Raw genomic sequence first — 27,128 nt, forward strand, 5'->3', positions numbered from 1 at the left:
TACTGTGAAAGCAGAAATTTTCGGTGGTGTTTTATTTTCGGTAACTTCGGTGCCGACAATTTTTACCGAAAATAAAACGCACCGAAAATTTCGGTACAACCGATACTGTGTACAGAGCTCTTTTGCCCCGTGATCCGCTGCAAAGAAAAGACGGTATGCCTTAAACCGATTCAAAACAGTACAGATATGATGAGTACAAGGAACAACGTACCAGCACAAACAACACGGTGATGTGCTGCTTCCACAACAAAGTTTTGCTGATATCCATCCCGAAAGAATAAACCGACAGCTTCTCTGCCATTATAAAGTGTCCACATAAAAACACCTTTGACCTCAAATCTAGGAAAATGATACGTTACAATATGACGAGGCCAGGGTTGAAGTATGTCGTATAGGCAATGGCCGGTAAGAAGATTCCCATTATATTGCCGAATTGTGGGCAGGTCCATTCCCGATGACTGGCACATCTTACGGGCTTCAGAGGAATTCACGAGTGCTCCATATCCTTGTCGATAGTAAAGGGTCACATTTTCGCAGCGCACTCGATTGGAATAGCTTTCAGCTCCTGCAGAAATAAGGACACCATAATGAGTGTCAATATCACAATGTATCAGCGGATTTAATGGAAAAGTATGTTAATGAAGAAGCTATTAAGGGGGCAGGCAGTCTGGTCGTAAAATCCCTGAAAAATCGAATTTGTTAATTCATATTGTGTGCTACATCAGTTGAAAGAGCATGACCAGCTGCACAATCTCTGAACATTTTGTCTCGATCTGACCAGGCATTCAAGAGTTATGGCCGAAAATGTGCCCATGCAAGGAAAGATTTTTTCTTGTACTCTGTCATTTTTTTGCAGCACTGTATTTGAATTTGAGCAGACCGTGCGCAACTTGTCGTATCATGGAAACACGCGAAAGTGTGCAGAATTTTGCTCCAAGTCCAAAAAATCACGTTTTTTAGCCGTGTATTGGGTTGCATGACGGCGGATGAAGCCCGCCGCCGTGCAGCAGGACCTTTGCCATCACACTCGTGCCGTTGCAGATATGTGGCTTGATTATTTTTGAATTCTTTATTCTCACGATGGCACCATCGCCAATAAGAGATAAATATAATTATGAGAAGGTGAGATTGTGGGTTAAACAGTTGGAAAGTGATTTACATCACTTTGAACTTTACAAGTATGGGAGAGGGTGAGCGCTGCAGGAGCAGATTGAGTTAATCAGCAGTGAGCAGATTTCTTGTTTGAAAGCAGGTCGGGAAGAGACGTCACGAATGCTAGCAGGGAGGGCATTGTAGTATTCTAGGGACTTGTACAGTGGGGAGCCTTTACAGCGATCGGTTTTGGAGGGTGGGAGGTGCCAAGTGCGTGCGTGTCGAAGGCTGTACTGGGCCATAACTTGTTGCAGTTGACGTTGATTTAGTGACTTAGGCAAGTTTGAGTCGTGTCAAGAAGTCAGGTAGGATTCAGTACTAGGCAGTAGTGGAACATAAGTGATAGTCTTTGCCGATTTTTGAGGGTATCCTGGATTTGGTGTGCAAGGCTGTGGAAATGGCATCCTGTGGAGGTCCCAGCACTGGATGTTGTATGAAAGGTACGACCTCGTAGCATGTGCTTAACCTAAAAAAAATCAAAAGTTGACTTTGGTCTGTGGGAGTCTGTGAGAGAACGCCCACTCGTTCCGTTCTGACCGATTCCAGGGCCACGTTGAGGGGCCCTATCCCACCACCCATGGCTTCTTTTGCACATTTTTTAGGTTTGAAACTCTATAGCTGGAGTTTGGCGTTGTGGAGACTTGTGCATCAGTTCATAGTATTTTTGTCGCTGCAGCTTTCCAGGAAGGTCTAGATCGAGTAAATTGGAGAATGGATACCTGAGTTATGAACATTTTGGGTGTCGTGTGTTTTCAGTAAAATGATCCATTTTCGCTGGTCGGTAGTGGATAGGTGGCAGCACTATTCCCGTGCAATGGTAAAAGACTGAATCTCTAGCAAAGGCTTTCATACTTTAAAGTAGACAATGTATCCTAAGCCATGCTGTAACATAGAATATGTGTGACCAACCTCGACAAATAGGCATTTCAGTTAGCGCTACTTGAGCAGTGCATTGAGCGGTTGCTGGGCCCACCAGTTCATACCCAGTATTGCATTGATACTGCACACTTTCACCAATGTGGATGGAGGTAACGTTCACGCTGCCAGAAACTGGTGCCGAAACATTGCATTTCACAGCAACTGCAAGAAGACAAAGGGAAATTTAGGAAAGTCTCATCAGGATTCAATGGCGGAAATACATCTTTCCTTCAGAGAGCATTATTCGTAGATTGACAACACAATAATGTTCAAGCTTCCTGTACACTACTTCCTCCGCAGCATCGAAATTGTAGCAGTTTTCCTAGTGACTTGTATATTTGAAACTCGGATGTTGAGCCATAAATAAATGTAAAAGAGAAAAGGACATATGGATACGAGTTTAGAGTAACTCTCTATCACTGTAACATGATACTATATACAGTCAGAAAGTGCAATAACTAGGCACAAAACTGACAGAGTACTGAGACATTCGACGTCCTGACACCATGAGCCGTCACGAACCATACGGCGAAACATACGTCGTGTGAAACAACTTGTTTTGTAGTCAACTAGTCCATCACAATGTCATGCATGAGGAGTACGTACTGTAGGAGTTTGGCTTTCGGCTCGTACAATTCGTTTTCGCAAAGCTTCCCTTTCTTTACTTATCTTTGATATTTATGACCCACCCAAGTTGGGTGGTGTGCTGCTTTGCTGCTTCGAATTGTAGTTAGACCGCTTTGTCAAATATCGTACTGGTCTCGTCATCGTCCAGTAACAATCGACATTCTTTGTTCCGTTGGGACTGTAGCTTTTGCTCGTTTTCGTTGCGCTTGCCTTCCCCTCTTTGGTCTTTCCATAACCTTGAACCTTCCAAGTTGGAAGGCTGTCGGTTAGCGCTACGGAGATGTGTTAAAGTTAGGTGTCAGGACGTCGAATGTCTCAGTACTCTGTCAGTTTTGTGCCTAGTTATTGCACTTTCTGACTGTATACAGTATCATGTTACAGTGATGGAGAGTTACTCTAAACTCGTATCCATATATCCTTTTCTCTTTGACTTGTATAATTATTATTAAAATTAATTGAAACACAGGAAAAATTTGGGCAGCAAGTTTTGCGTTAGAGTTCACCAACTACCCAGATTGGGAACAGTCAAATGTGCACAAGGTAAAGCCAGTCTGACAGGGAGTACTGAGACATTCCACGACAAAGGAAGTGAGCTTTGAGCACGAGTCGATAGCGCTAACCAACAGCCTTCTAACTAGGAAGGTTCATGGATATTAGTGATAACTGCTTTTTTTGCCGTGGAATGTCTCAGTACTCCTTGTCAGTCTGGCGCTGCCTTGTGCCCATTTGAGTCTTCAAAATCTGGTTTATTTCGTGAACTCTAACCCATAACTTGTGCCCCAAAATTTCCCTTGTTTCCACATTTAATATTTTCCTTGCCTCACCATCTAAGTACTGATGTGTAAATAGTTACAGATAACATTGGAAGCTACAACAAACGAGAATTATTGCACAAGATGATTGCCTGAAGTCTAGAATAACGTCCCAGGACTACACTCTGTCGGACTGAGAGATTCACGTGGAGCTGAAGGCATCGTTGCTGATATTAATGGACAAAACAATATCGTTCCGAACAATCAAGTTCCAGGAAGGTTGAAATTTGGTCGCGCCTAGCCTCACACACTTTGAATTTCTCCACAGGACACGAGCTCCTACGCATGGCGCCTGCTCTGGCTGATTAATCATGAGCAGATGTTTCTACCATCATCCAAAAGGCTAATCCCATTTCCTCGAGCGAACCCACCAATGTCGCCAAGCGATTTTCAGGCATTCTGCTTGATACAAATTTCCAGTCCCTCTCTAGCCCCAACAATGTCCTTGACATTCTACTTCATCAACAACTCAGTACATTTGCAAAGAATACAAGATCATTGCGAGATCTGCGCTGGCTGCGGAACTACCTCTGTCTTGAAATGACCTTTTTTAGCCGTAACATGCCCAGTGCACTTCATTGAATTTAGCTGTGTAAGTTTGGTTGCTGCTGATGGAATAAAAGGCATGAGTTTTTTTAGTGATGGCTATGAATCAGAGCGGCCACGTTGTCCGACAGGCTGTTGTAAAATGATGCGTTGTTTTTCTGTGTGATGGCATTCCCCAAACTGTCTCGTCTAGTCGCGTGCATGTGTAATTATGAGCATGCGCGATTTTGTAGTTGAGAGTCCTTTTGTCAGTCTTCTTGTTCGTCTCTGTCAGAGCAGTTTGCTTTTCCGTCTTGTCAATATAAATGCTGTAACAAACAAGTCTTGTCCTTTGTGTCCTGCGGCCTGGGTAACGGAATGGCTGTGATTCCATAACAAGGCCAAAACATCATACCAGGCACTGATGTCAGCAACTTACATCTCCTACATCAAGAACAAGAAGCCACGCGGACGCCCCCCCCCCCCCCCCCCACCCCCCACCCCCCTCCTCGTGTTGCATCGACAATGTCCGAAAAGATCTCGAGGCGTCAAACTTACCATCAGGAACGCCCAGACCCAAGCCCATGCAAACAGTGGCAAGAAACTGTCAACGGATCAGCGGCGTAGCAGCCGCACCGGCCGGTCCGGCTTTGGCCGGACCATTTGTTGCGCCCGACCACGTTTTTTTAAGGCCCTGCAAGGATGCTTGGCATGCATCAGTGGGTTGTACGACTCCGTAGCCTGCCCAAGGGAGTCCTACAAGTGCACAGTACATACATGCACGGTTACCTAGTGTAGCTGTATGGCCTAGACCAGGGAGTTAGACCAGGGAGTTAGACCAGGGAGTTAGACCAGAGAGTTAGACCAGGGAGTTAGACCAGGGAGTTAGACCAGGGAGTTAGACCAGGGAGTTAGACCGGGAGTTAGACCAGAGAGTTAGACCAGTGTGTTAGACCAGGGAGTTAGACCAAGGAGTTAGACCAGGGAGTTAGACCAGGGAGTTAGACCAGGGAGTTAGACCAGGGAGTTAGACCAGGGAGTTAGACCAGGGAGTTAGACCAGGGAGTTAGACCAGGGAGTTAGACCAGGGAGTTAGACCAGGGAGTTAGACCAGAGAATTAGACCAGTGAGTTAGACCAGGGAGTTAGACCAGGGAGTTAGACCAGGGAGTTAGACCAGGGAGTTAGACCGGGAGTTAGACCAGGGAGTTAGACCAGGGAGTTAGACCAGGGAGTTAGACCAGGGAGTTAGACCAGGGAGCTAGACCAGGGAGTTAGACCAGGGAGTTAGACCAGGGAGTTAGACCGGGTGTTAGACCAGGGAGTTACACCAGGGAGTTACACCAGGGAGTTAGACCAGGGAGTTAGACCAGGGAGTTAGACCATTGCCATCAAGAACATCGGCAGCGTCATTCACGTATATTAGAAACAACGTGGGGCCCAATATACTGCCTTGGGGCACCCCTGCAGAGATTGGGTAGAGAGAAGAAATCTGACCGCCGACTAAGCGCTGGAGTGAACGGCCGTCAAGATGAGACGATAGCCAGCTATGGAGAGTGCCAGTAATGCCGAGCTGCCGGACCTTGTAGAGGAGGCCCACGTGGGAGACCCGGTCAAAGGCCCCGGCTATATCGACTGCGAGAATTCGTGCCGCGCCACCTTGGCCAACATTGTCCACCCAGGCGTTATGAAGTGCTTGTAGTGCGTCTGCCGTGCCGAGACCTCTACGGAACCCAAACTGGTTGGGAGTGAGGAGCTGCTGGCGCTCAAGATGTGTTGTTGTTGTTTGGCTTTATTTAAAGTGGAGTTCCAAAACAGGCCTAAACCTAATGACAATGGTCCCACTGATAATAAGAGAAAAGAAAAATATATAATAATAAGCGGACAAACAGAACCAAGAAGAAGATACAGCTGTAGTTAGATAACTAATTTGAGCACGGCAGCAGGGGAAAAAAAGTCACAAGCACGGCAACCGGGAAGAAAGGAGTGAGTGAGTGAGAGAGAGAGAGAGAGAGAGAGAGAGAGAGAGAGAGAGAGAGAGAGAGAGAGAGAGAGAGGGAGAGAGAGAGGTAGTGAAGCAGATGAGCTCATCCTAGTTGGCGGTACTGCCTAACAGAAAGGCCAGGCTTAGCGATTTGAAAGTGGAGCGCTTTCTTTCGAGGCATGCTGTGTCTGGGAGCTGGTTCCACAGGATAGCTCCAGCATGGCTAATGCGCTTAGCTGAGGATGCAGTGGGGGAGACAGGAATGATGAGTAACTTGCTGCTCCCTCCTCGTGTTCGGAGAGAGGGACTACGGGTGAAAAAGCTTGCAAACAGAGTACTTGAAGATTTGTTCAGGCAGCGCCAAATGAATACAAGAATGTGCATGTGGGTGTATATGCTGAGGGTATGGGCATTCATGCGTTCAAGTAAGGGAGCCGTGTGAGTGCGAGGGGCTGCCCTGCACACCGAGCGAGCCGCACGTTTGAACAAACTATTTAGGCGCTTATCCTGATAAGACGATAAGAAAGGGGCATAGGCAGCAGATGCATAGTCAAATTCTGATAGTATAAAGGACCTGAAAAACTGAACACGGCAAGAAAAAGGCAAACATGCTGCACTTCGATTTAGTAGCCCAATCTTAGTGGCAACGCGGCGTGCAACATGGCTTGTCATGGTGTTCCAGCTCATGTCTGAGTCGAAATGTAGGCCAAGATACTTGGCCGTTTTCACAACAGGCAGCGTCTGCCCATTACAAATGACATGCAGCTCAAGTGCTTGAGATGGGGATGGGGGAATAGGCAATATCTGTGTCTTTCTTTCATTAAGAATTAAACCACGGCCCTTCAGCCAGGTGGCCAGGTGCTGAACAGCAGCTGAAAGGTGTGCAGAAACAGCTTCCGCAGACTCCCTGCTACATCGTATAGAGATGTCATCAGCAAACTGAATTGCTCCCACATTAAACGGCGATAGTTCTTCTGCTATGCCGCGGGCATAGACAATAAATAGCAGTGGGCCCAGTACCGACCCCTGGGGGACACCTGAGTAACTGGTGTACGGGAGACTTCTAGTCTGGCCAACCTGAACGTACTGTTCTCTATCAGAGAGGTAATCCACCAGCCAACAGAGTGCCGTGTCGCAGATGCCAAGTTCGAACAGATCTTGCACAAGAGTTTGATGTTTCACTTTATCGAATGCCTTTGACATATCAACAAAGGCTACACCTGTGTTGAGTTTGTTCATACGGGCCTCACAGATACCTTCCACAGCTAGCACTAGTGCGTCGGATGTAGAGTGGTGGGATCGGTAGCCGAATTGAGTAGGCGGGAATAAATTGCTCTGGACTAGATATCGTGTGAGTTGCTCGTGGACTATCCTTTCCAACACTTTGGATGCAATCGATAACAAGGACACTGGTCGATGATTCTTTGGCATGCTCGGATCTCCGCCTTTGAAGAGTGGCGATATCCTAGCACTTTTCATCTGGGCAGGAAATATGCCCTCTCTCAGGGACTTGTTAAAGATCAAAGTCAGGGATGGCGCCAGTACGTCTGCATGTGCGCGGAGAAGGGCTGCAGAAATGTCATCATCACCGCTGGACTTGGCCGGATTTAAACGTTCGAGGAGCTTCCTCACTCTGGCAATAGACACTGGCGCAAAGGCTGTCAGATCAGTGCTTGAGGCGGGCCCGTAGGGAAATGAGAGATGCACTGGGCGGCTGGCGTCCTCTACTATCTCTGCAAAGGTGTTTCGGATGGCATCAACAGAACATTGAGGTGGCTGAGATTGTCGATGTTTACCACTCAATTCTTTGATCGTGTGCCATGTCTGTTTGGTATTGCCAGACGCAGCTCGAAACTTGGATTGGTAGTAGGTCTCTTTCTGTTGCCTATTATAGCTGGTAGCTTCCCGCCTGGCAGCCTTGAAAGCTGAGTGGGAATGTTCTGTTCCATCACTAAGCCACCTCCTATGGAGCCGGTTGCGCTTGGTCAAGAGGTGTAATAACTGGCGGTTCATCCATGGTACTGATTTTTTCTTGCGTCGAGGGCTTGGTGCAAGAGGGGCATGTCTGTCTAACACTTGTAGAAAGCGGCTGGCCCACTCAGTCCACATGACAGTTGGGCTTCCGTCAATTTCACAAAAATCCTGTTGGACCAAATCTGCCTTGAACTGGTCATGATTTATGTTTCGGTAGTGTCGCCGTAGCCCAGAAGTTACAGTACTTCTTACTGGGCTGAGTTGAAATTCACTGAGAACTGCTGCATGGTCACTGAACGCGATGGGGATAACAGTAGCCATATTTAGAGGGTCGAATGTATTGTAAAATTGATCCAGTGTGGTTGGTGCAGAGTTTGCTGAGAACCGAGTCGGCTGGTGAACTCCGGGATATAAACTGTAGCTGGCCACGAGGTCAGATAGATAATGAAGCTGTGGATCTGGAGGTGCTGTTGGATTGGTGTTTATGTTGATGTCGCCACAAAAAATCACGTTCTTCCCGGGCATTATAGCTGAATGGAGATGGTCGTCCAGGCAGTCCCAGTATCGAACTGGCTCAGATGGAGGTCGATAAATGGTTCCTATCAAACAAGTTCCAGATTGGCAATGGATTTCTCCCCAGCAGCTCTCAATTGCCGATTCTGTGAGGTCCATTCTTGGCTTGACCAGGAGGGATGCCTTGGAGTACAGGCAGACTCCTCCACCGGCCTGATCTTTTCTGTCTGAGCGCAGTATGTTGAAGCCATCCAAAGCTATCTCTCCATCAGACACGGTGTCGTCTAGCCAGGTCTCGTTTACACAGATGATGTCAGGACTGTGAAGGTCGGCAAGCCATGCCAGCTCTCCAACTTTGTTCCTCAGGCTCCTAATGTTCAGCAGTAAAATTCGAATTGTTGGAGTTTGCGTTTGCATATTCAGTTCATGAGCAGCAGGGTCGTTGCCTAATCTTCTTCCAGTCATTGCACAGATATATTATCCACATCCTGACTTAGAGATGCAAATGCGTTGCCAACAGTGACACTAAACTTCGCAGCTTGCGTCTCGGGCGGCGAGTCACGCTGATAGCCCCGTGATTTCTGGCCTGGAGTCCGGGCCGGTGCTCCACAGGTGTCATCTAGGATATCGCAATCCACGCCGTATCCGCTCTTACTGTCGTCCGTGCGGCTGCTGCTGCTGTTGGTGGTCGTGGTGCTGCTCTGCGCTGTTTGTTGATCTCCACTGGCATCAGACTGGGTGTACTTATCGAAGTTCCACTCTCTTGTGTACACAGGCCTTGGCCAGAAGCGCTTGTTGCTGAGAAACGATTCGTCCGCTGCACTGGCAACAATACGCGCAGTGGAGGATTTTTCTTTTTGAAATATTTTTACGTCAAACACTTGGACATTGTGGTCAGCCTCAGCTGCTCTTGCTGCGATGAACTCCTTCAGCTGGTCTGCAGTAATTGCATGCATCAGATTTCCGACAAACAAGACTCTCTTCTTCGCTGTGGGTTTGGTGGAGGTGATGAGTCGCCATGTGGCGTCCGAATCCTCACTCATCTCTTCAAATTTCGGCAAGCGATCCACACGTGGCGGGGTCAACTCCGAGCTGGGTCCGGGTGTACCATGTGTACGGGAGTTGGATGGCTTGTTGTTTGAGCTGTCAACATCGGATCTGACACTGCTAGTCAGGTCCATCTCGGGATCAATGGGTCGTGAACTCTCTACGGGTACGGCGGACTGTGAACGACTTTCTGTGCCTGTACTACGTTTCTTTCGATTTCGGCGCTGCCTCTGGCTGGTTGTTTCTTGCTCTCTCTCTAGGTCTGCAATGGCGGAGGAGTTTGATTTACAAGACGCACACGTAACATTGCCGATGTCCAAATTTTGGCACAGGCGAGTGTCGGCCAGGTCCTCTCTCAGCTGGGAAAGTTCGGAGCTCAATCCACTAATCCTTCGTTGATATCGTTTCTCCTGGTCCTGAAGTTGGCTTTCAAGACGAGCTAGAGTTCTCAGCACTTCTACAACATTGTGTTCGATGCCAGGCAATGAGCGAAGCTGTGTATGGACCTGTTCGGCGCTCACCAGCTGCTCAGTGTGATCTGGGCTAGCCATCCCACCCAGGCGGTTGGGGCTAGTCCCCAAAAGCTACCTAAAAACTACGGAAAAACGGGAGCCTCAATACACGCAACCTACTACACCCCTTACACACATTTGGTTAAGATGGTTCATCAGTTGGCGATTGACAATAGTTTCCATTACTTTGGACATTATGCATAATAACGAGACTGGGCGGTAGTTCTTCAGAACAGAGCGCGAGGACCGTTTGTGGATCGGTACCACGTTAGCTGTCTTCCAAGATTCTGGTTGAACTCCGCGCCTGAAACAGAGAGCGAATAGCTGGGACAAAGGCTTCGCAAGTTCTTTGGCACACTCTTTCAGGACCCGGGCTGAAATGCCGTCAGGACCAGTCGCCTTTGATATGTCGAGTCGCGCTACCAGACAGTAGACAGTGGCGGGGCGAAAATGAACGGCTGCGAGTGCCGGTGCTCCGGTTGCAACAAGGTCGGGTAAGTTGTCAGAAGTAAGATCCTGGCCAGTGACACTGCACTTCCTGGAGAAGAAGGTGGCAAAGGCCTCCGATTTCTCATGGCTTGTCGCCAACTCCCGTCCGCCCGCATCAACAATAAGAGGAATGTCCGTGTTACGTCCGTCCCCACTAGCATACTTTAACTTGGTCCACCATTCTTTGTTCTTGAGTGAGCCCGTGGACAGGCTGTGACGAATAGTGGCCTCTTTAGCTTCCTGGGATCGCCTTAGGATGTTGACGGCTGTGGTAACGGAGCGGAGGAAAGCTTGTTTGAGTGAGAGATCGTTCGGGTGTTTTCTCCAGGAACGCCAACGTTTGTCCTTTTCCCTCATAGCAGCTGTACATTCCGGTGTCCACCATTTTGGATCAATCGGTTCATTAGATGGGACAAACCTGGCTATTGCGCCTCTGATAGTGGAGGTTACCCGCTCACAGGAGGTGTCCGGGTCATCAGTTATGATGTCGTGCCATGGAGAGTTGCGAAGGAAAGCTCGGAGGCGATGCCAGTCTGCGCTCTTGTACCGCCAGACAGTTCGCTTTGCTGCAGGTTCGTGGCAAGGTAATATGCCTACGAAGTCGGATAGAATGATAACGTGATCAGACCGCCCAAGATGGGGTGTGGCGGTTGTCAATACTGGGGAGTTGAAGGTAGACATCACGAGGTCAAGGGTATTGTCGCCACGAGTAGGAGTCTGAACATGCTGCGTAAGGAGGTGCGCGGCACAAGTGTCCTCAAGTGCTTCGCCCGCCGGTGTGGTCTTAGAGCTGTTTAGCCAGGCACAGTTGTGAACGTTAAAGTCCCCAGCAAGAACTAGCGCCATGTTGACGGGCCAAAGGAAGGGTGTCGTTGAGATGATGGATAAGTGAGAGGTCACCGGGCCCGCAAGAACCCGGCCGGTAGACACCTCCCAGGACAATCTTGTGCCCGACGCTGAGCTGGATGGATACCCACAAGACTTCATGCTGAGGGCCGGCCAGTTCATCGATGAACAAGGCTGGGAGAGTAGATCGCACCCAGATTGCAACTCCACCACCGTGTACTGTGAGTTAGACCAGGGAGTTAGACCAGGGAGTTAGACCAGGGAGTTAGACCAGGGAGTTAGACCAGGGAGTTAGACCAGGGAGTTAGACCAGGGAGTTAGACCAGGGAGTTAGACCAGGGAGCTAGACCAGGGAGCCCTACACATAGCGGATATGTGTAGGCCTCTCTGGTCTAGGCTATACAGGTGTGCGGCACACAGTGAATGGGGGCCGTAGACATACTGGGTATGTGTAGGGGCCCCTGAAAGTGGGGTGCGCATCCACAAAAGCTTTTCGCTTGCATGCCTTCACTGCCTTTATTTTCTGCATTTCCCAAATACTTCTCGAAGTTGTGAGTCATTTTCCTCTTTGATTGCTGTTTGTGCGGACACCATGGAGGCTGATCAGCTTCGGAATTTTGCGTTTCCAAAGCGAAGTTTCGGTAGGACATCGATCGTCGAGCGTCCGTTTCAACTAGCTTGGTTCGATTAATTCAACTGGATGCACTACGACGAGTCGAGAGATTCTGTGACCTGCCATTTGTGTTCCGTTGCTGATCAGCAAGGGAAGCTGAGAGCGCCGTCGAAGGACTCGGCCTTCATTTCCAAGGGCTTCAAGAATTGTAAAGATACCACGGTCCGTCTGCACGAAAAGTCGCTATGTCACATCGACACTGTGAATCACCTCAGTTGAAATGGACCCAAAATATATCTGCAGTTTGGGACCAAAAGCAAGTGCCAGTACAATCCGAGTCGACTGCGACCGAACAACCACCATGTGAACATCACCTCAGCTGAATAATACTATTTCACTCTTTGACGTCCATGCCACCTACATCTATCATCGGCGGTACTGGGGCTGAGTCTGTGGTGTCGGTGGCACGTGCATATATGGATGAGGCAAGCACTGATTGTGAACAACGAGAAAGAAGGCTGAAGGGAACGGAATTCAACAAAGAAAGTAACACGATCAACATTCAAAGACCTAGACGATCAACGGCTAATTATTCAATGAATTATTACAGTACTGGAGATCAAGCATTGGCGAGGACACTGGGAACACAAGATTTAACAACAACAACAACAACAACAAGTTGCCATCAAGATCAAAGGAGGAGTCAACGAACGGAGGTTAAACAACGTCAAACGAGCCTGGGACCGATCAGTGTTGATGAGGAGAATGGCACTGAGGACGACATGGAGGACGAGTTGGGAGATGAGACGGAGGACGAGGCTGCGGTTGTTGGAGACGAGGAATCAGATGGTGATTGTGATCGTAAGAAGTCTGCCGTTTTTCTTCACTTGTTGTCTCACCCTAAGTGTCTGCAGGTGTATGATGATTTTAGTTTTTCTGTTCTTTGTCGTGCACGGTATGCTAGTCAGTTGAAAGTACTTGAGGCTGTTTGTATTCGTTTGCATAAGCCTGATCTTTGTAAGCAGAAGAAACATGTAGTTGCGTTAAAATTGTTTTCGTAGGTGCACAGCATGATTGTTTGTCTCACTACACAGTTTTAGCGTTATAATTATTAGTTTTTCACCCACCGTTGCACTTAGCTCTCACTTCACTTCTATTGTCTCACCTTCCCTCATTCTATTTTGGCACTGTATTTTGTTCTCGTAACACATCATTGAATGTATATTTAATCATTATTCAGCATGGTTACTCTTCAGTCACGACTTTCCACTGATGAATGTGACAAGAAAATTAATTCCGGTAAACTTTCATGACTTCGTTGTAGTGTGGCGATGACTGCAGGATTTGTTCTTTTTATTGCTATTATAAAAGTGTGGATACTCAGATTAATCAGTGATTTTTACATTTTTATACTTTGTGACATTGTCAATGTTTCACAGCTTTGCTACACAACTCTGGCCAATCCCGTTGAGCTGCATAGTAGTATGATAGGGGTAAGATATACCTCCTGGTGCTTGTACCAGTTCCCCCTATTTCAGAGCCAACGCAGCCACGACGGTGTATTCAGCATTTCCTCCAAGCCCGTGAATGGCATGTGGTGGCCCAAATGCGTATTAGGCCCAGGAGCCTTTGAACCAGTACGGTTGGAGACATTATACAAGAGGAAGTTGAGTTTAGGCCGTTAAGATGGTCGTACTAGGCTCAAACTTTCCAGTCAGGTCACGGAGATCGTCAACTTGACATAGGGGCCAAAATATGTGGGTCACGCATTCAACAAATGCCGTGTGGAGCGTTCGAAGTTTGACTCTGCATTTTGCGAACGCAGGCCTCATTCGCTCCACCCTCTTGTTCTTGCCTTTAAGATCAACATCATTTCGTGTAGATGCTTCAGTCAACTTGCGTTCTCTGCAGTTAATACATCGGTGCCAAACACTGTGCACATTGTTTTACTGCCTCGTAATCTTGCCAAATGAGTCTTATGGGCATATAAGTGGTTTGATTTTCCTGATGAACGCTTTGACAATTTTGGCCATGTTATTTTTAATTCTGATGGATAAACATTTCAGAAACTGAATGGGTCTGTATTTACAATCACTTATAGTTGTTTTCCGAGTTGAACTTTACAGATGTTAAGATAAACTTTTCTAATTGTCAGCAAACTTCAACGCTCTTGTCATGATCACGAGCCAGCTGATAGACAGGTCAGCACCACCGCCGAAGCACTTTGAGCAACATTCCACAGAAGGAGAGAAAACGGCTGAGTCTGAAAAGGTGCTGGGATAAAATTCGTAAGAAAAAACGCTGAGAGTTAAAACAGGAAAAGTCCCTTACCTCTTTGACAAACAAAATGTAATGTGTGCACACAATGCAAGTCATCCCATTTGCCAGGATAAGCGGCATTATACATTTGTAGACAATAACCATTTCCGCTAGGTTCACGTGGCGCAAAGTTCGACCAAGTTACTTCTCCAGAAGAAGATTGCCATTTGTTATCTACAAGAGAGATTCCCAAATAGATTGAAGTCGACGGGTAAAACCTTTGCAGGCAATCATTTTCAGCTTGATTCCGGGGAGAAGCGATTTCCCCTCCCTGTGAGGAACTCTGGCAATGCTGAGATGCTTCAGATTTGGTCTTCTGAGATGAAACTACCAAATAATCCAAATCAGTCACATTATCACAGCGCTGCCAACCTGCACAAATGCAAACCAAGTTCAGAAAAATGGTACACAACAATCACTCTGAGAACAAGTCTCTTTAACAACATGATGAGCGGTAAACGGGCTTGACCCACAACTATTTTGGATATTCATGAAAATTTGGATACCTGTTTAGTCTTTGGAATGTGATATTACTTCCGAAGCTCAAACACTAAGGAATACAGTGAGCACCACCCCAAGTGTGTATGAAGAAGGAATGTTGAACATATATGGCAATGAAATTTCCTAAACGACAATTTCGTGGTATTAGTATGATTGCACTATTAAAGCGGTCAATATATGAAATATAGAACAGGCAAAAGACAGAGGTCCGCCGAGGTCTTTACAATGTCTATATTTCATATATTAACCGATTATGAGCGCAATATTAGGTTTATTCCCGTAGCTAAGCAAAAGACGTTGCTTCAGTAACGTCTGGCGCTAGCCAGGATCCACACAGCTTTAATTCCGATTTTGTTTGACTGTTTGTTTGTTTGCACCGTCGGCATGCCTGGCGCTATCCCGTACCTGTTCCGTACCGTATCGTCAAGGTGTGCGTTTGTTTGTTTGTGCCGTCGGCATGCCTGGCGCTATCCCGTACCTGTCCCGTACCGTATCGTCAAGGTGTGCGTTTGTTTGCTTGTGCCGTCGGCATGCCTGGCGCTATCCCGCACCTGTACCACACCGTATCATCAAGGTGTGCGTTTGTTTGTTTGTGCATGACTGGCGCTATCCCGTACCTGTCCCGTACCGTACCATCAAGGTGTGTGTTTGTGCAGTCGGCATGCCTGGCGCTATCCTGTACCTGTCGCATACTGTACCATCAAAGACAGCAGGCCACAATATTCAAATAGGGCTCTCAAATGCAAGATGATAGCATGAATCAGCTTGGAAGAATGAGTACTGTATAGCAGGAAATTTTCGGACGGAAATATTTTCGGACAAAGCCGAATTTCGACCTTCGTCCGGGTTTTATTTTCGAACAGTGCTGCATGCTAAATGCACGTGTTTGCAAGCAGTACCCATGCGTAGTGTACATAATTTCACATGAACAAATTTTAGTACGGAATTAATTTTAGTACAAAAGAGGCCGTGTACGAAATCGTACGAAAATGAATTCCGTCCGAAAATTTCCTGCTATACAGTATGTATGCTAAGTGTATTAGAGGAATGCATGCAGGGCGATAGCGTGGGTTCGAATCCTAGGTTATGTCTTGAAAAAAATTGGAGAAATGAAAAATTTATAACATCCCTATCCTTTTTTGCTTAGGTCATCAAGGTGGTAGACGGTGTCGTACTACCCTCGAATGCAAAGAGAAAGTTTATTTCTTTCGCTCAAGGCCCTACGCTATGTTTTTTTGCTAGCTCATCATGAATGTTGTTTGCACAGATGGAAACTTTTCTCAATACAATGATGTAGCCAATCGATTCGTTGTGGTATGGTTAGGAATTGTAGCCATTCACATTTTCTGGTTTTAGAGAATTTGAATACTTATCACACGTGACGTCATCAAAACCATCAAAATAGGAGACATACTTGGCCCTCTCTGGCTTCATATGAGACATGGGCTGAGTGAAAAAGAAAAGAGAAGGCACTATGAGGAGCGGGTGAGGCAGGTTGAGCAAGCCTCCTTTGTTCCGGCGGTCATGTCAGCCAGTGGCGGAATGGGTCCAGCATCAACAGCACTGTACAAACGAATTGCTCATCTGTTGGCGGAGAAGAGGGGTGAGCATTACTCTCATGTTATGGCATTTGTTAGATGCAGGATTTCCTTCAGCCTTCTGAAATCCTGTATCATGTGCATTCGCGGTTGTAGGCGTTTAAATTTTGGTTTGAAATTTGCACCCTCCTGCGGTGCCCACGCTGCTTTGGCAGTGGCGGAGGCTCGCTTGCCGACGTAACCGTCGGAGATCATCATGAACAATGGACTGACTAATTATTCACTTGTCCTGTCTTTATAAATAACATGTTATTGCATATGTTCTTGGTTTAGTTTTTGGCCTTTTTCGTGCTTTGGAGTTGACTTACTTGCAACAATTTTATTCACAAAATATCTTGTATCAAGTAAGGTTTAGTTCATTCAGGGCTGTCTCCGTATCTCACCAACTTATCCAGCTGCGAATAGTCGCCACGGAGTATTGAATCTCGTTCGTCACTCTCAGCGCTGCTGTCCGCGTCGCCACTTCGTGTCACGGAGCTCTCAAACTCATCGTCTGCGCTGCCTCCGCTGATGGCTTGTCATCTGAGCGAAACCTCTTCACTTTCACCTGATTCTTCTTGTGGGGGACTATCACAGGCAGCGGAGTATCTCTGGAGGTCCAGCTGCCAAATATTCTAGTCGCTCGCGAATTTGTGACGGGATTGTTCCGCCAAGAAATTATTTGTTCCGCTCTCTTTTGAGCGCATGATTTGCAGACGCTACCCAGAGCGCAAACGCCTCCATGGTGGCTGAAAACGCCTACCTGGACGTCCTAAGTGCGTGGTGGATAAACTACAACGGCGATGACAACAAATTATAGCGAAGCCACCAAGAGGAGAGCACTTTCGATATCGCAAGAAGTCTTTCCGCTTTGATCACGGTGACTAAAAAACGACATCATTTCGGTTTTTCGCAAATATTGGTATTTTGAAAAATCGCCAGGACTGCCGATGCCTCATATAAGGACTTTTTGGGTCAATTCAATTTTCGCTTCTGCAGCCGAAATGTGGGTCCATCTCACACATATAAATGGTCCAAATCAATACTTGAAGTATAGCACATACAAATCCAGCATTCCAGCAAATGTATGTCACCGTTTCTATTCTGAGCATTGGCTGGTGGAGTTGACAGGCCATTCTAGGAAGACAATCACATGAACCACGCCCAATGGAGATCGTCACCAGGTTCAGTTGGGAGAAAAGGAGGGATTTCTTTTTCCAGGTAGGTTCATGACGCGGATATGGGGAAGATGCATCTTCCACACCTGCCGGAATGAACCATAACCGACTTCATGCACACCACTTTCTTTTAGAACTTCATTGCATTGTTTGTATAACATGACCTTGTTGAAAAAAACGCTGCAAGCTAACTGGCCCAACACGTATTGTTTCAGACTAGCCTGTCCAGTTGCTTGATCGCAGCCGCTCTCTTCGCATTGAGAGAAGAACTCATTGTCATCACTGCAGGGGATGGCGATGGCTGCTGCTGTCGATGCCTGGCAGGAGCGTTTTGCCGGTGGATACTTAGTCTCTGACTGCTCATTATTGATGTTCTCCTGCCCTTTTCAAACTAATCGCCGCCACTTGAACAAGATGAGAACAAAGATGACAAGAACTTTTTCTGTCGTCTCGATCGACTGCACACGAGCTCAAAATCGAATCGAATTTTAATTTTTTTGTTTTTTTCGCTCATTCCGACATTATCAAAATTCGCTCTTAGTATGGTTTACTCAGCCGATTACTCATAATAATTATATTCATCATGCTTTCCTACGATTAAGAAATGTCATGTCAATGTTTCTGGCTGACAGAAACATAAGAGAAAGAGCGACATATAAGCAGCGAAAAGTAGTCAAAAAGTCAAGACGTTTTTGTTTCCGCGGGAAATATGAATTTGTATTGCTCAAATAGTGAAGGTGAATCAATGGTCCTTGTGCACATTGTACAGATGTACGAATTCCCGTAAGTGCTTGTATGCCTGCTTGTTGAACAGAGAAAGCCATGACTTGGCATTACGTCAGTTGAAAATGTTAGCGCGGTGTCTGTAGTTAGCGCGACCAGTCCTGTGGAAACCACGACATGTGTCTTCGCAGCAGATTCTTTACCACTGCGTGTGATTGTGTTTGTTATCTACAGATGTCATGGAGAACGTGTGCAGCATATCTTTCTGACCTCGGCAAGTAAAGTTTCGTGGCAGCTTCGTTCGAGTTGGTACGAAGGCAGGGATTATTCCCATTGTGTCTCCGTGTAGTGTAGCGAAAACGTATATGAAGACACTCTGTGTGTGTGCTTTACTGCCACAAGTTTGGATTCAGCTGTTGCATGCCCATTGGAGAGTTCGACATTGGAATATTTCCCAAGTGGACTTGGGTTGTTGTGCGACCATGGTTGGTTGGGCTGCGCTGCGCTGCGCTGCGCTGCGCTGCGCTGCGCTGCGCTGTGCTGTGCTGCGCTGTGCTGCTCTGTGCTGCTCTGTGCTGCTCTGTGCTGCGCTGTGCTGCGCTGTGCTGCGCTGCGCTGCGCTGCGCTGCGCTGTGCTGCGCTGTGCTGCGCTGTGCTGCGCTGTGCTGCGCTGTGCTGCGCTGTGCTGCGCTGCGCTGCGCTGCGCTGCGCTGTGCTGCGCTGTGCTGCGCTGTGCTGCGCTGTGCTGCGCTGTGCTGTGCTGCGCTGTGCTGCGCTGTGCTGCGCTGCGCTGTGCTGTGCTGTTGTGATCAGCAGTGACCCCTGCTACTTGTACCTTTTTGAAGCTGTGTTAGTTCGTGTTTTTATCGATTTTTATTTTGGTCAATATTCTCAAGAACGTAGGGTTTCTACACAAACTGTCATACCGGGTGAATGATGTCCACCGAGGGAGAAAAGGAGCCAACTTTGAGCGCAATCGGAAATGTGGCCATATCGGGTGATGTTTGGTCGTAACAAACATTGACATTAACACTGAAAACATTTTATGCATTTCACATTTTTTTAAACCTCAATGACTTCATTGATGCTGAGATGACGGAAGAATTGATACTTTCTTTTATTCCTATTTTGAATTATTACTGTTGTCTCCGCAGCGTTCATACACTTTATTTTTACTTCGCGAGGTGAAACGGGATCATGGCCAAATAATCTGATGCGCAAAATATCATTAGCATAACATAGAAAGCTTAAGTGGATATAGAAATGTAATTAACTCAATAAATAGAGTAAGCTGCGTACTCAGTACCAACACCATTAGCAAACCTTGTTCCTTGAACGTGTTCATGGCCATCTCGTGGCCATTTCTTTAGAAAAGGTGGCCCCGAAAACGCTCAAGGAACAAGGTTTTATACGTGACAACAAGTGTTTGCTAATGGTGTTTGTACTGAGTACGCAGCTTACTCTATTTATTGCGTTTTAAAATTACATAGAAAAGAGTTTTAATTGTACATGGTGGACTCACTATCACAGGTCACCGGGTTTAGGAAGGTCCCTGCACTTTCATTACATGGCAGGGGAAATTTTGTTGATGGGTAAAAGCCTTCAGAACACTTGACTCGGTATTTGTAAAACTTTCCATTTAATTCATTCTCCCCCGTGACTGTAGAACTATTGGCAATTACAGGCAGGGAGCACACGGCTGAAAAACAGAACACACAAAAACACATACATACAAACACACAGATCCACATCCGGTCAACCAACCATACAAAACACTTATCCTGAAGTGGGCGTCATGTCTGGGAGTGTCAAAATAGAGGGGGAACACCAGGCAATTTCTAAGATTTTGCCCCCATTTCCCAGGTAAGTACAGCTGCAGTGGTGTCTTCAATTTCATTTCCCAGGCAGGCTTCATTATGCATACACGTCATCAGTGCAGGAATCTAGAACAAAACTATTTGAAGCTGGATTTTCGTCTGGAAGTCTTTACCGGAACAACCACACACTGTCCTAGGAGTGTTGCAATGGCAGCAAGCCCATGAAATATCCTCCGTACAGCAGGGCGAGTTATGCCTCTTTCATAATTACCTCCTGCAACACCGAACATAGTCCAGCAGTAAAAGTCCCTTGTTTTCATGTCTGCTGCTAGCTTGGTCCCTTTGTGTTGGCTGGTACGCTAACAGCACTGGCCGCATGCACCTGTCGCGTGAACTGCATAACAGATTTCTTACGTCGTAAAAAAACGTCATCATTTCCCTAGTCTTTGAGCTACATGGTCGGGGAAAGTCCCTGCTCGTAGGCCTACAAGACGGTCAGGGAAAGTCCCTGCTCGTAGGCCTACAACACAGTCAGAGGTTTCTTGAGTGCAGTAAAAAGATGAGTGTGATCGTTTCCAGACCAATGGATGTACATGGAGAGTAACAAGTGCACATGATGAAGGTGTCTCTGAAATCTCGTGAGCCGTGATCCACGCGACTTGGCATTCTTGCGTAACAAGGCACGTGATTCCACCGTGCCTCTTGTAGTAAAAAATTCAAGAATTGCGCTCAGGACTTCAGCCACTTTTGCATCGACAGTCGCACAACAAATTGTTGATGGCGCAAGGAGAAGCTTGTCATTTGGAGTGACAAGTGACCACTACTGCTTTTCTTTGTCTGAGTCAAGAATCCACTATGTTCTGCGGCGTTGGGAGTTGTGTTGGAGTAGAAATTGCTGAAGAGACGTCGCGTAAAGGCGAGCTTTCCTGCCCGGTGATGATTTTGGCCATATTTCAGCATGGTCGAGTGGAAAAATTCAAAAAGGTTTATTTCAAGAAAACAGCAGAAAGGAAGAGGGGGGGGGGGAGCATGCCCTCAATGGTAGAAGAGGTGTTCTACTATCTGCTGGTGTATAGTTCTTGCCAATTGAGGACATAGCTGGCTGTTTTGCTATCGCTTGTAAATTGGCTACTTTGAAGACGATCATTTGTTGCGTCAGGGGGTGATGGCCCTCGTCATCTGGGATCCTGGCGTGGCTTAGTAGTACTGCTCCAGGAACTCTTCTAAGGTAAGGGAATGTCGGCTTGATGGAGTTTTGTTCGTAGCTTGTTTGTATAACCTGTAGGGTTACTCGGTTGTAGACCCATAAATAATGTAATATTTTGGCCATTTCTGAGGGGTATGCAAGTTTCAAGGTTCCCTTCAGGAACCTTTTCTTCAAGGGCTTTGCACAATCGATCTACACCGCAAAGGGAACATTCCTGCAACTTTTTGAGCGAGATTAGAGAGATCCACCTTCCACACATACTTTGGTATTCTCAGACATGCTCTCTTAAAACCCCTTTTCCGTCCTCTTATTGTTTGATAAAGAAATCGGTGAATTGGTCCGCGTCAGCAATATTGTCGCTTATCTTTCTACAATTTGAATTGAGACTTTGGACAGCAATGAATGCACTTGAGGTGATAAACTTGATATGATTGAAAGTAAGGTATAGAATGACAGCTGGACACGAGGAATTTATTGTCAAAGGAAGGGTTCATGCTTTTCTTGGTCCTCCTCGTCGCTGCTCTCGGCACTGGTGAAAAATATGTTTGCTCTGGATCGACTCTCTCGCTTTTGCAAGCTCATCTCTCTTCCTCCCAGCTGCCTGGCTATTTTCCAAAGGGAAGTCGATCGTGACGGTTGCCTTCTCTATAGGACGTCACTTGGGCGGCACAGCAACCTGTGTGGTTCAAATCAGTCGCCAGTCTTTGCAAGATTTTATATTGAACGTCGGCGACGCTTACACTATTTGCAAATCTCCACGATGCGCTGGACACTCCGAGTGAGCGACCTCAGCCGTTTTGAAAATTAGAACTGATTCCGAGTGGCCGATTACTTTCTTGTTTGTCACACTGAGTTTGCCTGTGCAGTGTGACAAGATAATCTGTTTTGATGTGGAGTGGTATCAATCAAATTCACTCACCCGTCGCTCTCAAAAACACCTCGAAATCTAGCTAGACCTTTCAGACACTAGTAAACTAACTCACTAATCGAAATTGGGATGAAATGGGCTGCCAAGTGAACATCGGGGACATAAAAACAAAGCTGAAAGATAAGCGACAATATTGTTGACGCGGACCAAGTAAGCGTTATGTCTTGGCCAGGAATGGTTGCTACTTCTTCTGTTTTGAATTCCTATACGTCACCATCGGCGATGCGCAAGCAGCAACAATTCCCAAATTTGGTAAAGTCTGGTTTGTTGACCTGAGTGCCGCTCACGTCAAACTCACTTTCACTAAAAATGAGTGTGCGGGTGTATAGGAAAGGGTGACAAACCACGAAATGGAGCAAGATGTGACTTGAACAAATACAGGAAAAAAGGGCAAAATATTATGGTAAATGTTGATTCTGGACTCACGTTTGCATTGAGAACTCCACTTGTTTCCACCCCTGCACATCATCGGCAGGGTACCAATGCGAATGAATTCAGGGTTACAGTCCATTGTTCCTTTAGTTGTCGAGCCACTAATGTATGAGAAATTACGAAAGCTAGCATGTGGGGCAGGAGGGGCACACCACGTATAGTCTGCAGAAGAGGGCACATAGAACACTGGTAACTAACATCGGGAGACCCAATGTTGATTAGTGTTATGTTACAGTTGATAGTGTTACAGCCATCACTGTACCGCCATCATATTTCAGCCATCATTGTGTTTTAAATAACGTTTCCATCAGTTTGATTAATGTACATTACGAGCCAGGGAAAAGCGTAGCGAGTGCTCAGAGCTTTTAAGATCTTTCAAATTATGCTATAATGACAGCTTATTTCATTTTTTCTATCCTTTTTTTCAATGCATAACCCGACTTCGAACCAATGTTGTACATTTGGCTGTGCAGGTAGCTCTTCGTCATACATGCTGCTGCGCTTGTCACTTGTGTCTCTTTGTCGTACCTACTGCTGTATTTGTGTCTCTGTGTCACACATGCTGCTGACCCTTGCACATGGTGCATGCTGCTGTGCTGCTTTATTGTATTGCTGACACGTACACCACTTTTGTGCTGATGAGGGCACCACCTTTCTAAAATGTTTCCTCTTGCCAGTTGTCAGTTGCCACTTCTCTCGGCGGCTCATGAAGTGTGGTACTGAATAGCTTTCTTTCTCGGTATCGAGAACAACTATTTTCCCGGTCCTTTTGTTGTGTGGTGTGGCGAGTGTGTGGAGAAATAGCTTGTCCTTCGGGCAAGACGACAGCTGGCGCCCAACACATCGATCCATGACCCTGAGTTCGTCTTCGTGTCCGCGTTTGTTTTATGTCCTCTTTGCGTCCTCGCCATGGCCCAGCTGCTTGTGTCTCACGACCGTCCTCGCCATGGCCCAGCTGCTTGTGTCTCACGACCGTCCTCGCCATGGCCCAGCTGCTTGTGTCCCACGACCGTCCAAGCCATGGCCCAGCTGCTTGTGTCTCACGACCGTCCTCGCCATGGCCCAGCTGCTTGTGTCTCACGACCGTCCAAGCCATGGCCCAGCTGCTTGTGTCTCACGACCGTCCAAGCCATGGCCCAGCTGCTTGTGTCTCACGACCGTCCTCGCCATGGCCCAGCTGCTTGTGTCTCACGACCGTCCAAGCCATGGCCCAGCTGCTTGTGTCCCATGACAGTCCAAGCCTCTCATGAGAGCTCCTACTCAGGTGAGCATGCCTTTGTAGTTGTCTGCTCTGCGCAATGTGTTGCCGTACCTTGTATTTGATTTCGAATTTTTCAAATTGTTTTGTGTCTGGTGACTTGGATCCCGGCAGGAAGTCCGTAGAACCTTGTTCTCTTGTGCTCGAGTGTGTAGTGTAATTTCGCCCCGTTGTGTTAAGCCTGGTTCACACTAGGCCGATTTTTTGGTCCATGCTCGACACCGACTCCGGCATGGAGTCTGCCGACTATGTCGGATGAGTCGGACTAGCTGTTCACACACAATGGTGGGCAGTTTCGTTTGTACTTTAGTTGTGGGGTTGTTTGTTACACACGTGAACGTGGTACACAGCCGTACTAGACCGTACTAGACGCTTGACAGAGGAAATGAGATAGTTTTTACACGAGCCACAAAGCCAAAGGTGTGAAAGGGCTAGCGTGAGACCGGGACCATCACAGTACTGCGATGTAAACCATGCCGTTAATTATTCGACGCACAATGCGACAAATGCCAGTACCAACGGATATGTCGCTTTGCTGGTGGTATACTGTGGCAGCGCAGGAAGGTTGGCTGGTGAGCGCAGTTTTGTTGTGCTGGTTCATGACAAACCGTTAACCCTCTGACAGATGAAGAATTTTGACAGAGCTCTTTTGCCCCGTGATCCGCTGCAAAGAAAGACTGTATGCCTTAAACCGATTCAAAACAGTACAGATATGATGAGTACAAGGAACAACGTACCAGCACAAACGACCCGGTGATGTGCTGCTTCCTCAACAAACTTTTCCTGATGTCCATTCCGATAGAATAGCTTCTTGGTCATCATAAAGTGCCCAAACAAAAACACCTTTGACCTGCACATCATGACCATTGTGCGTCACAATATCCTGAGGCCAGGGTTGAATCACGTCGAATAAGCAATGGTGAGTAAGAGGATGCCCATTATACTGCCGCATTGTGGGCAGGTCCATTCCCCATGACTGGCACATCTCACGGGCTTCAGCAGAATTCGCGAGTTCTCCATATCCTTGTCGATAGTAAAGGGTCACATTTTTGCATCGTCTTGGGTTAGATAAGCTTTCAGCGCCTGCAGAAATAAGGACATTATAATGAGTGTCAACATCACGAAGTGTCAGCGGATTTAACCGAAGGTATGTTAATGAAGAACCTATTAAGGGGCATCCGTAAATATCGATCATTTTCACGAAATGTTAAAGTTTAGTTATGACCCACCACCACCTCCCACTCCCCCCCCCCCCCCCTGAAACGAAAAATTAACCCTTTGCATGCTGGCCTGTTTTCCCTAGTACTTTGGCACTCCAGCGCACGGAATCTCCTCGTCGAGTTTGGGTGCACTGCTCCTAGCGAAATTTAGTACCATTTCTGTTCACCTGGATGGAATTTCATCATCCTGGGCTTGTTGGAAAGATCAGGACCAAGTTAATCCATCCAGGAGGCTCTCAGCTCCATAGCCCCACCAAAGCGACATCAGCAACCTCTCAAAACTGGCCAACCATGCCTCGGAATGAAACAACAACTCAATCACATACTCTTTTTCGTCTCTTTGCTCAAATTCAACCAGTTTTCACAATTCGAACTGCTCCGCAAAGCTGAGATCCACGCGATTCATTTGACTGCCATGACACATGTGCTGTGAGAAAAGGAAATCTCCTGGCATGCTACAAAAAACTGCGAAGTCACGAACAAAAAAAATCATGATCAATCCAGTCCGTGATTTCCGTGTTCATGTTGTCTTGTACCCAAAATAGGCAACATCCTATGTACACTATAGTACAAATGCTATACTAAAAAGGTAAATATAGCTCCTAAAGGTTCAAATTTTGGGGTTATGGCAAAGGAATCGTAATAAATAGGATATTGACCTCGACTTCCGTCTATATGGGAAATATAGGCCTCGTAAAAGACCTCGGCGGACCGCGGTCTTTTACTCGGCCTATATTTCCCATATAGACCTCGTCTTGGTCAATATCCTATACCTATCGCGTAAAACTCTATATCTCTTTAAAGCTGAGATCAAGACCTTTCCACCATTGTGTCGTTTGTGGAGATTCGATGTTGTTTCACAGAGTATTGAAAGTTTGTACACTGATCTATACACCGCGATACCTGATGCAAATCGAAGTGCGTGTATACACGTCATCAGAGAACCGGAGAATGGGGTTCAGGCGCGTGTATACACATCACATATATTTTGGATAGTCATGTAAATTTGGATACTTGCTATCGTTGGTTTGCTAGCCGACTTGGATTTGCTGTGCACAGCTGCTCTTCTAGCCTTGGTGACGCTCCAGTTCCAGAGATAGTAGTAGTAGTAGTAGTAGTAGTAGTATTTATTATTTGACTAGGGGAGTCCCAACAGGCATGGCCTTGTTACAGGGAACCCTAGGTGAATCTTTGTGAGGTGAGCAAAAGTACCAGCAGATTGTGCCTGACGACAGTTTGGAGGAAGAGTGTTCCACCGACCTGCCGCCAGAAAAGAAACTGAGCGCAGTCCATACCCAATATGTACAGTAGGTAATACTAAGGCAGCTGTATCCTGGCCACGAGTACGAGCATTTGTGTGCGGGCCAACTGAACGCAGGAGAAACAGTGACTGAAGGAGGGGGCTAGTAATTGATGACAAGCAGCGATAGACCAAAACGTATAGTTTCAAATTAACTCGTTGCTCAAACGAATACAGATGACACCGTTGTAAAACTAATGCAGTTGGGGTCATTCTATCTAAACCAAATGCCTTCTTCATCGCAATATGGCTGACCGTTACAAGCCTGTTATATAGGGTAGTTTTCAAACAGTGCACATACGCATTACTTGCATATTCTAGAGTAGACTGTATAATTGACAAGAAGAAAGTTCTCCGAGCTGTAGCTGTATAGTTACACCTCGCTCACCCGATTGCAGCCAATGTCAGGACAACTGCCACACCTGAGAACGCTGTTTCCGGAGCAAAGCTGAGCACCGCCGGCACAACTGCAACCGCAGAACATGCAGCCCTGGCTCCGAGCGCCGCACCATCCCATGCCCGACCTGCTCACACGTCTCCTGTGCCTGGCTTAACACAAATGCAAGAAGTAACTCTGCCCTCCTTGCCTCTTTCAGGTACTGCATCACCTTTAGGTGGTGGTTTCAAGGTTTTTCAAGGTTTGTGTGTGTGTGTGTG

General features: G+C 46.8%; 1 long non-coding RNA gene across 1 annotated transcript; it reads right to left on the reverse strand.

Moving 5' to 3' along the window:
- Positions 1–382: 382 nt before the first annotated feature.
- LOC135812795 (uncharacterized) lies at positions 383–14,427 on the reverse strand. Its single transcript, XR_010552980.1, has 3 exons — positions 14,343–14,427; positions 2,062–2,232; positions 383–565 (listed from the first exon to the last, which is right to left on the reverse strand). It is a non-coding gene; the product is annotated as an uncharacterized LOC135812795 (long non-coding RNA).
- Between the last annotated feature and the right edge of the window lie 12,701 nt (positions 14,428–27,128).

The sequence above is a fragment of the Sycon ciliatum genome, chromosome 3 (assembly GCF_964019385.1).
Source record: "Sycon ciliatum chromosome 3, ocSycCili1.1, whole genome shotgun sequence".
NCBI classification, from domain to species: Eukaryota; Metazoa; Porifera; class Calcarea; order Leucosolenida; family Sycettidae; genus Sycon; species Sycon ciliatum.